Below are 8,700 nucleotides of genomic sequence, written 5' to 3' on the forward strand. Positions count from 1 at the left end.
TGTTTTCACTCTTGGTATACCAGAAATGGCTCTATTTTGAAAGCCATACAATGGGCCTTCTCATATGTCCACTGCTTTCCTCTTTGCTCACATAAAGCTGTGTGTGAAAGGAGCACTGAACTCCTGTCCAAGCTCTTTGTAGGTGGACGCTGCTGTAGTCTGCTCATTTTGGGGGTTTTAGCTGCCTATTGGCTGAGTAAAAGGAAATACCTTTCTTTGCTACAGGTTTTTCTCTAAATTCCAGAACCTACACACAAAGAGGAGAAAAGGGGGAATATCCTAGCGTAGTTTTCTGATGACATTTGCATACCTACTTCAAAGCAGTTTAATTTAAGGGCATTAAAAGTAGGCTGTCTCTTTTCTAGAGAGGATTTGTTGGTAGAAGCAAGGCGTCAGTTCTCTAGTCAATACTTCAGTATTTACCCTATGTATATAACGTCAGCATTTATTTCTGAAGACCTTCATTGTAAAGATTTCTGACCACGTCAAGACAATCAGACAGCATCCCTCAGAGTCTAGCTCAGACTGCATCACCAACAGAAAGTGCTGAGCTCCCTGCAGGCTGCAGGAAAGGGTGGAAACCTTCCAACTAGGATGCAGAAGAAGAAGGTGGCAAATCGTGGGTCATGGGTAATAACATCCCAGCCTGACAGGGATGTGAGGCACCAGGCTCTCCAGTGGGTTCTGGCCCAGCAGAAGGAGCCGGTGGTCACAGTGTAGTTTTAAGTTCTCGAGTCTCGGGTTTGTGACTCTGTGTCAACCTGATGTGGAACTGGCAGGTGCAGATTTGGAGGCCAACTTGGAAAACCTGAAGCCAGAAGCTGCCAGGAAACAGCACCAGTCATCACTAGGGTGACGCTTTCTTTTCCTGTAAGGTGAGCAAGAAGGTCTGGGAATCCTCTACTTGATTCTATACAGCTTCCTTCATTCCCTTAGCACATTTCTTCTCCCTCTGTCTTTTTTCTGGTCCATGGGGTTCAGACATGATACTGTGCTATCAACCAGTGCAAAACTGCTGTGAGCAACAAAGTTCGACCTTTGCTGTTGCTTGACCTGGCCGCATAGTTTGCCTCTCCTGGCCTGTTTGAGGTTGTTTCCTGTCCCTGATGTTATTCTATCTCATTACACCTTTGAAGATGCTGTCCTCTTGCCTGGATCACACCTCCCCTTCTGGGCACCCCTTGCCCTTCTCCATCCAGGGCTGCCACAGGGCTCAGCTGGGAAGTGGGAGTTAGGGAAGAAGGTGGGAAGGAGAAGGGACCAGGGAGAAGGGCACACGCAGAACCTGAGGGCAGGGGAAGGACTCTAAGTGGAGCCAAATTCCCAGTTCCAGTGGGAATGCTCTTTCAGGTTGTCTGTTTATTAGAAAACAAGTCCTTAGGACCTGGCTGCTTCCAGGAGAAACAATTCCTACAAGATTAGCTTTGCAATGAGAATGCTATCTGGGATCTATACCTCTCTGTGGCCTCCCTCTCACTTCTGCAGGGCATTAGCAGGCTAATTGGAGTGAGAAGTTTGGCCAGTTTGACAGAGAAGATGCGCCCAGAGCTTGGGAAGAGGCATTTGAGGGTGCTTGGAAAGCGTACCCCTAAAGGGCATGAGCAAGTGGTCTGCCAAGTTAATCCACATGAGGGACGGTCTCTTTCTGTCCCTTGTTTGGTGCCAGCTGGTGTATGACATGAGGCTGGCCATGGGTAATGCAGCCAGGGAAAGAGAGGCCTGGACACAGCTGGGAGCTGATGCTGTGGGAGGGAGGTTTCACGTTCCCTAGTCAGTTTCTGATCAAAAGGATAAAACCCCCATCACTTCCTAACTGAAGCAAACAGGAAATGAGGGGGGTGAACCTTTCGAGCCAGCGATAACCTGCGCTCAGTGTGTCTGCACTGCGTTAGCTGCACGATGTCTGCCCCTCTTATTCAGCAACCCAGTGTGCCTGGGCTTGCAGCTATGTGCGAGCCAACGTTGCCTTTCCTCTGCACCTTTTCACCTACAGGCTGTGACCAGGAGCAGGGTTCCCTTGGACTCTGGCAGAACTGAGAACAAGAAGCATGGACCAACAGAAAGGCAGAGAAAACAGTTCTGTAATACGGATGATAAAGTGTCCTTCTCTTCACTTGTAGTTCTCCACTTTGGCATCAGTGGGAATAGCAGAAGTAAAGCCTGAGAAAGAGAGCGGCTCCAGACTTTAGTTCTATTTTTGTTCCTTCATAAAATAAGAACTCATTAATTAAGGTCAGACTCTCCAGTACTCACAGTCCAAACACGCTGCTTTATCTGAGAAGTGGAAAGCATCGAGGTCTGGCTTGAACAAGCAGTCCTCTGGACTAGTTCTTTGTAAACAACCAACCCCATCTCCCAGGGCCTTGGGTAAATGGCTGAAAAGAGAAAACCAGCCGGTTTCTTTTTGTGTGCAAAATTCAGGAACCACATAAAATAAAGGAAAAGGCAGGGAATAAGGATGTGAGAAACGACATAGGGAGCGGAACATTCTCTGCTTCCACAATCTAACTCATTACCAGGACCTGGTAGAGGTCAGCCTTTCTCGTATGTTGTCATTTTGTATGCAAGCATGTAGAGACAATGCTTTGCCCCACGGCACACAGCCGGCTGGTAGAATCCTTGCCTGTGTCAAAAGGCAGCATGATTCAGAGGGGAAAGGTTGTTGCTGTAATAAAAGTACCCGGGTGCATTTTGCTGCCTGGATAATAAGGTTTCTAGTAGGGGAGAAGTGGGCACCATTTAAGATGATTGCACCCACCTCCCCTCTCAAATAGGAAAGAAACTGAAGATAAACCTCCACAAAGCTCTCAGTGCATGTGGCCCTCTACTGGTGCCTGCACCTCGGTCTGCTTTCCCATCTCCAGCTGTGCTCCAGGGACTGATGAAAGGAGCAGACCTGCTCTGCTCCATCTGCTCTTGGGTGCAAGATCCATGTTGCAGTGATATTTATGTTGTTTCCTTAGCGTTAACTAGGGATGGGTTTTTGCTTGGGGCAGCAAGCGTGCATCTCCCTGCAACTGCCTAAGTGCACTGAGTGTATTCCTCTCCACTTGCTCTTTGGCCCTTCTCACCCAGGAAAGTCCCTGTGTGACCTCCACAACACTAGCTGCATCCTCTCTTGCCCTTGCCCTCGTTTTCTTGTCTCGAGTCGCTTCTGCAGGAATCTGATATTTGGTTTTGCTGTGGGTTTTTGGTTTGCCAGTGAAGCCTCTGAATGTTGTTGGCAGTTCTGACCTTGGGAAAGGGTACATAAGTGAGTTGCCATGCCTTTCTCTACTGCATGCCGCTGAGTTTGCTCTAGAACATCATTTGGCAATCCCCTCAGTGTTCACTCCAAATCACAGAGAGGTGGGTCCCAAAATGCTACCCCCTGACTGCTCCTTGGGGTAAGGCAATGCCTTCTGCCTAGGTCAGGAGTCTGGGAAAGAAGAGACTGAGATGGGAGCTGGCATCAGAGGAGGAAGTTGATCGAGTCAGTGAAAGGGAAAGAAGCTGAAAATTCCCAAGGGGCTCTGTGGAAAGGCTCTGACACGGCGGTGTGCATTGATTGCACTTCCCTGCTCTTTGCCTGCAGTGCAGACTGGTGCTGTGAGGCCCAGTGAGAAGCTGGACGGAGCCCCTTCCCATAACAGAGGTGCCAAGAAGGATGTTCTGAACTCCATCTTGCCCTTTTATGGATCAATCTACAAAGCTTGGGCTAGGAATAAACCCATGGAAACCTGCAAGACACCTAAAACTTTATGCTGCTCCTCCTGATGCAGGGAAGAGTCAAATTCATAAATGGACACAGAGAGAATGTGTAAGATGCTTGATTCTCATATTTTCCTCTAAAATAGCATCGAAAGGAGACTTAAGCCAAACCTGCCCTCTGCAGAGACTCCTTTCATAATCCAGTTTGTACCTTTGGTTTTCTGGTGAGCTGGGGTGAAGCAGTGGCATCCTCAGGTGTTTCCCCATTGCCTTCTTGGTGGAGAAGCATCTCCTGCTCTTGCTTGCAAGTCCTCTGCGCCAGGTCCAGAGGAAGAGACATCCCAGAGGAGCCCAGTATTGGTGCCTACCATGGTGCTCCACAAGCCACAGAGGCATCAGAGCATGAGAGAGAAAAGGAATGGGGGCTGCCGGGCCCTCTCCACCAGCCATGCCTTTGCTTACCAGGAAGATCCCACATTTACACCTTGCAAAGTGTAGGTCCTTCTGATGGCACTCATAGGGGGGCTCAGCAAATGGAGCTAACAAGGGGCAGCACCAAGCTTTGCTGCTGGGGTAAGAAAACGGGGGTGGGGGGCTGCTTTTCTCCAGCCCTGGCAGCCAGTGAAGCTGGCCAAAGGCGGTGCTGCTAACCTGCAGCCGGTTTGCCATGATCAATGACTGACCACACTCCAGGAAGAAATGAGGGTAAAGTTCCTGCCTGGCCAGCGGCTCCCTGACCCCAACCCGCCCATTGCCTCTGAGGAGCGCTATGAAGACAAGCACAAAACCTTCAGCCATCCCCCGGGCATGCCAGCTGCCTTCTGAGGGATGCGAGGAAAAGGACCCAGCTTTCCCAGGTAATTCTCTGTCCCATGGTGTCTTTCCCCCTGCTTTGCTGGGCTGAAATCTGCCTGTTGCTGCTTTGCCCATGCTGCCAGCTGGAGGAGCTGGCGATGGTGAGGGGAGCATCCTTTCCCCGCACAAGCTTAACTCCAGAGCAGCACCAGCCTTTCCTGGCTACCAGGGAGACCCAAATGCCATCCTGACTTCAAAGGATGAATTGGTAACTGGAATGGTAGCTAGCAATGTGGGGCTTGGTCAGCAGCAAAATCAGGAAACGAAGGGCAGAGAGGGCATAGGGCAGTCTGTTTGCACTCAGGCTGTATGCTCAGCCTGTATATTCCCTTCCTTTGTAAGTGTTGCTAAGCTCCTCAGCACAAGGGATGCAGTGGGTTTGTATTTCCAATGCACACGTCTGGGTGGCACACGCTTCCATTGGGAGAGGCTGGTGCCATTTGTGTTGCCTTCTAGCTGTGGGGCATCCTGGGCTGCTCTGCCTCCCCTGCATCCCTGTGAGAGGGGAGCAGGGATGCTCTCAGGAGCAAGAGCTCTTTTACTGGCTGGCTGCTGTGCCTGGTCTCTGAGCTCCCGGTGACAAAGGCAAGCTGGGAGGATTGCATTGGGAAGAAGCAGGCTGACAAGCCTCGGGCTTGAGTTTCCTGTGCTTACTACAGAGGATGCCTGCCTGCCCTCTGGTCCTGTGCCGCTTTTCTTGTCATCATAGGAAATGTTCAGCATAGGCTAATAACGTGATAGCCAACCAAGAGAACAAGGTGTGCACGGTCTCCCAGCGTGCCACACAGCCTTGTGATGGAGTTCCTTGCTTCAGTGCCCTGCAAGAGGAGAACATTGTGGCTGGCACTATAACCTTCTCCAAGTGAATTGCTTTTCCCCTTGCTCTGATGTTGGGCTTTTTAAGGTGATTGTGGCAGGCCTTGGTGCACAGGCAAATTTCTACTGCATCTTCTCGCTCTCAATGAATGATTTGCAAGTCAACTGGCAGAACAGAAACGGGTGCTCCAGAGCATAGCCACCTACCACCCAAACCATGGGCTTCTGTCACTGTGCAGCCTCAACAGAGCACTTTCTTTTACAATAGCAGAGTACCCTCTAGCGGGAGAGACCATGAATGAGAGTGAAAACCCCTCCAGGGAGTCTCCCATTCAACCTTACCCTAGGTATCAAGAAATTACAACTACCGTATCTAAATGCATTCAGGAACAACATGAGGAAACGACCTTACGGCTTTATGTGGTCGTTGGAAAAGAAGACATTGAAAGGGACTGACAGAAGGATTTGGGCATTTGGTTTTGGTCCTGCCTTGCTCTCCTGCAAGGAGCTGAGAAGGAAATGTGGGAATGTTCCCAAGTCTGTTCTCCAAGCTGCCAGGCTGGCCTGCGATGGATCAAAGGTGTGCTAGAGATGAAATGGGAATGGCAGGCATTGGGTAGTACCTGGGAAGGCATCTAGGCTGCCCAAGTCCTACTGACGAGCTCTTCCCAGGGTTACCTCCTGGGAGAGCTGGATTTTCTGCAGCTGAGCCTCTTGGTCAACAGACCTTTAGAAAACAGACTCTGGCCTCTTGGCCAAGGGACCTTTAGCAGTCAGTCTCAAGTCACCATTTAAAGGACAACTGTTCCCTAGGGTCTGAAAACCACACGCTGATTCAGTTTGCCTTGGCGTTTGTCATGCCACATGCACGTAGGTTAAAATGGGGGGCTTCAACGTGGTGTTGAAATGTAATGAGACTTGTAATGAGAGTTTCCTGAGATTAAATGCTTAAACACTCATAAATTCTATTATTTGTATTTTTTTCAGGGAAATATCTGTGTGTTTTTCCATCATAACCATGGGCACACATGCGATCTCCAGCTGTGGCTGTGGCTGGAAGATGTCAATATATGTGTATGAAGACAAACTAAAAGGTGGGTGAGTTTAATTATTGCTGTTCAAAAGTCACTTTAGTTCCCAGGAAATGGAATTAGTGCAGGCTCAGTGCTGGGAGATAGCTAGTGATGTTATGCCAGCTGAGTTGTTCAGAGCCGGCTGAAGGAGGAGGAGAGGAATAGCCCCACTTCCGTATTTCTGGCAAGAAATAAATGGTTTATCTTCAGTGCAAAGTGCAGGGGTTTTAGGAGTAGAAGGCTAGATCTGGTGATTGAGAAGGAAAACCGGAAACACGGTGTAATGCACACCAGGGACTCAGAAAACAGACAGAAGAAGGGTTGGCTTCCCCAGAGCATCCCACTTGTTTGCTTCTGTTAAAGCAGTCCAGCACTGGATTTCTACAGGGCAGATGACCTGGTTTTCACTACTCTTCAGGCAGGAGTTTAGAAGTGCTCTGTGCTTCTTCCTGATGTTTCTTTCAGTTATTTCCTTTCATAAGGAAGAAACTGATCAGTTTTTGGAAGCAAAACCAAACAAAATGCTGAAACCAAAGCTGTCCCAAAGCCAGCTTCACTCACAAGCCCCAGGTGACAAGCCCAAGCGTGCTTGCTTTATTTAGCGTGCCTGTCCCAAGAGCTGAAGGAGGCTCTCTGGGATGGCAAAAATCAGTATAAAATACTGTAATGACTGTCTCACCTTTCTTTTATATAATACCTTTTCCTGGCTATCAACTCGACTTCCTCCCTAGGATTTGCACTGTCTGAGGTGCAAGTATACCTACTAGCCTGTGTAATAAGCAGCACACTTCTGAGTGGGTCCACACAGCCAGCATTCATGACTCAAGGAAGCGTTGCTTGAGCCTGATGATGAAGGGAGATATACTAATTTATGCAAGCAGAGAGCAAGCCTCTTACTTTCCAGACCCTTTCCTCATTTTGATTTCTCTTCTCTAAGTTCCCCCAGCCCACTGAAGGGGCATTAACACTTAGATGTATCTAGAATTGTTCCACCTCCATAGATATGAGTTACAGGGTGAGCTAATATAAAATAGCATTTAAGTCCCTCAAACGTCCCCTTTATTTTCATGAAATAAAAGCAGGAAGATGTCCCTGGGACTTTCCTGCTTTTGTTGCTTTGACGGCACAGGGCACTTCTGGATAAGTTCATTTTAAGCTGTGTAGTTTGCAGTTCTCTAGAGTTCCTTCTGAAATCCCCTCAGTTGTCGTGAAGGCAGGTGAACACAGTAAACTTGCTAACACCTTTTTCCTGTGTGAAGGGTGTAGGTATGTCAGCCCCAAACAAGTAGGACGTTAGTTGCTGGAGATCTGACCTGCTTTAGAGGGAACCCATTCTCCACTTGGAACAAAGAGCGGAGGGCTCATAGGGGGAAGTCTGAGTGACTTGGGGACCTATTTATCAGTCCTAGGAGACAGGAGAAAACGTTGAAACCAAGGTAGTGGCAAAGGTTGGGCTGTGGCTTGCTCTCTGCCAGAGGAGCACCTCCACTAAATTGAGCACGGCGATGGAGAAGATGTCTCCAAGAACAGCTGGAAGAGGCACTGCCCTGACCCCAGCCTTCAGCAACAGCTTAGACCTCATCTGGTGGGGTGATGGGGGCTTGCTTCCTTTGCCACTTTGCCACAGAGGGCACTGCTTTGGGCACTGAGATAGTGAGAGGAGAGAAACAGGCATGGCTAACGCATGGGTGAGCCTAAGATTACACAGGAAAAGCTCAAACACCACCCCATTCCTTAGGACCGCTTAACAGCAGTGTTCCGAATATTCCCAACATCTGTGTCTTTGGTAAGATCAAGTTTCTGGTTTTATGTGGCCTCTTGGCCAGTGTGTGGGCATCTTTGTCAATTAATTTTGGTTGGGGATTGAAATTGTGTCAAGCCTGGTATTTTTCCCCATAAGCAAGTATGTTTCAGAACAGGAGACCTTCTAGAGCCTTGCAAGGGAGTATTACAGTTGGTATGAACGATGTATGGACACGTGTAGGTGTGTGTGTGAAAGCAGCGAAGAAACAGCAAACAGCAGACATTGAATGTCCTACACTGATTGAAAAGGATGTTGTTTCTGATTAATCTAATCAAGAAATGGGTTGTGTCTGTCAAGCCTGGGACAAACCTGATAAAACTACAACAGAGGGAACTTATGAGTGGAAGATCCGGTAGTCTAACAACAGGAAGATGGCAGTGACACTGCCCTGTATCCCTTATGGTGCCATTTTTCCTCTGAGCCCAACAGGAAGGTAGCAGCAAAGACTGCTCCCAGTGATAT

The sequence above is a fragment of the Pezoporus occidentalis genome, unplaced genomic scaffold (assembly GCF_034315485.1).
Source record: "Pezoporus occidentalis ecotype Australia unplaced genomic scaffold, CSIRO_AGI_Poc_V1 ctg26, whole genome shotgun sequence".
Lineage (NCBI taxonomy): Eukaryota > Metazoa > Chordata > Aves > Psittaciformes > Psittacidae > Pezoporus > Pezoporus occidentalis.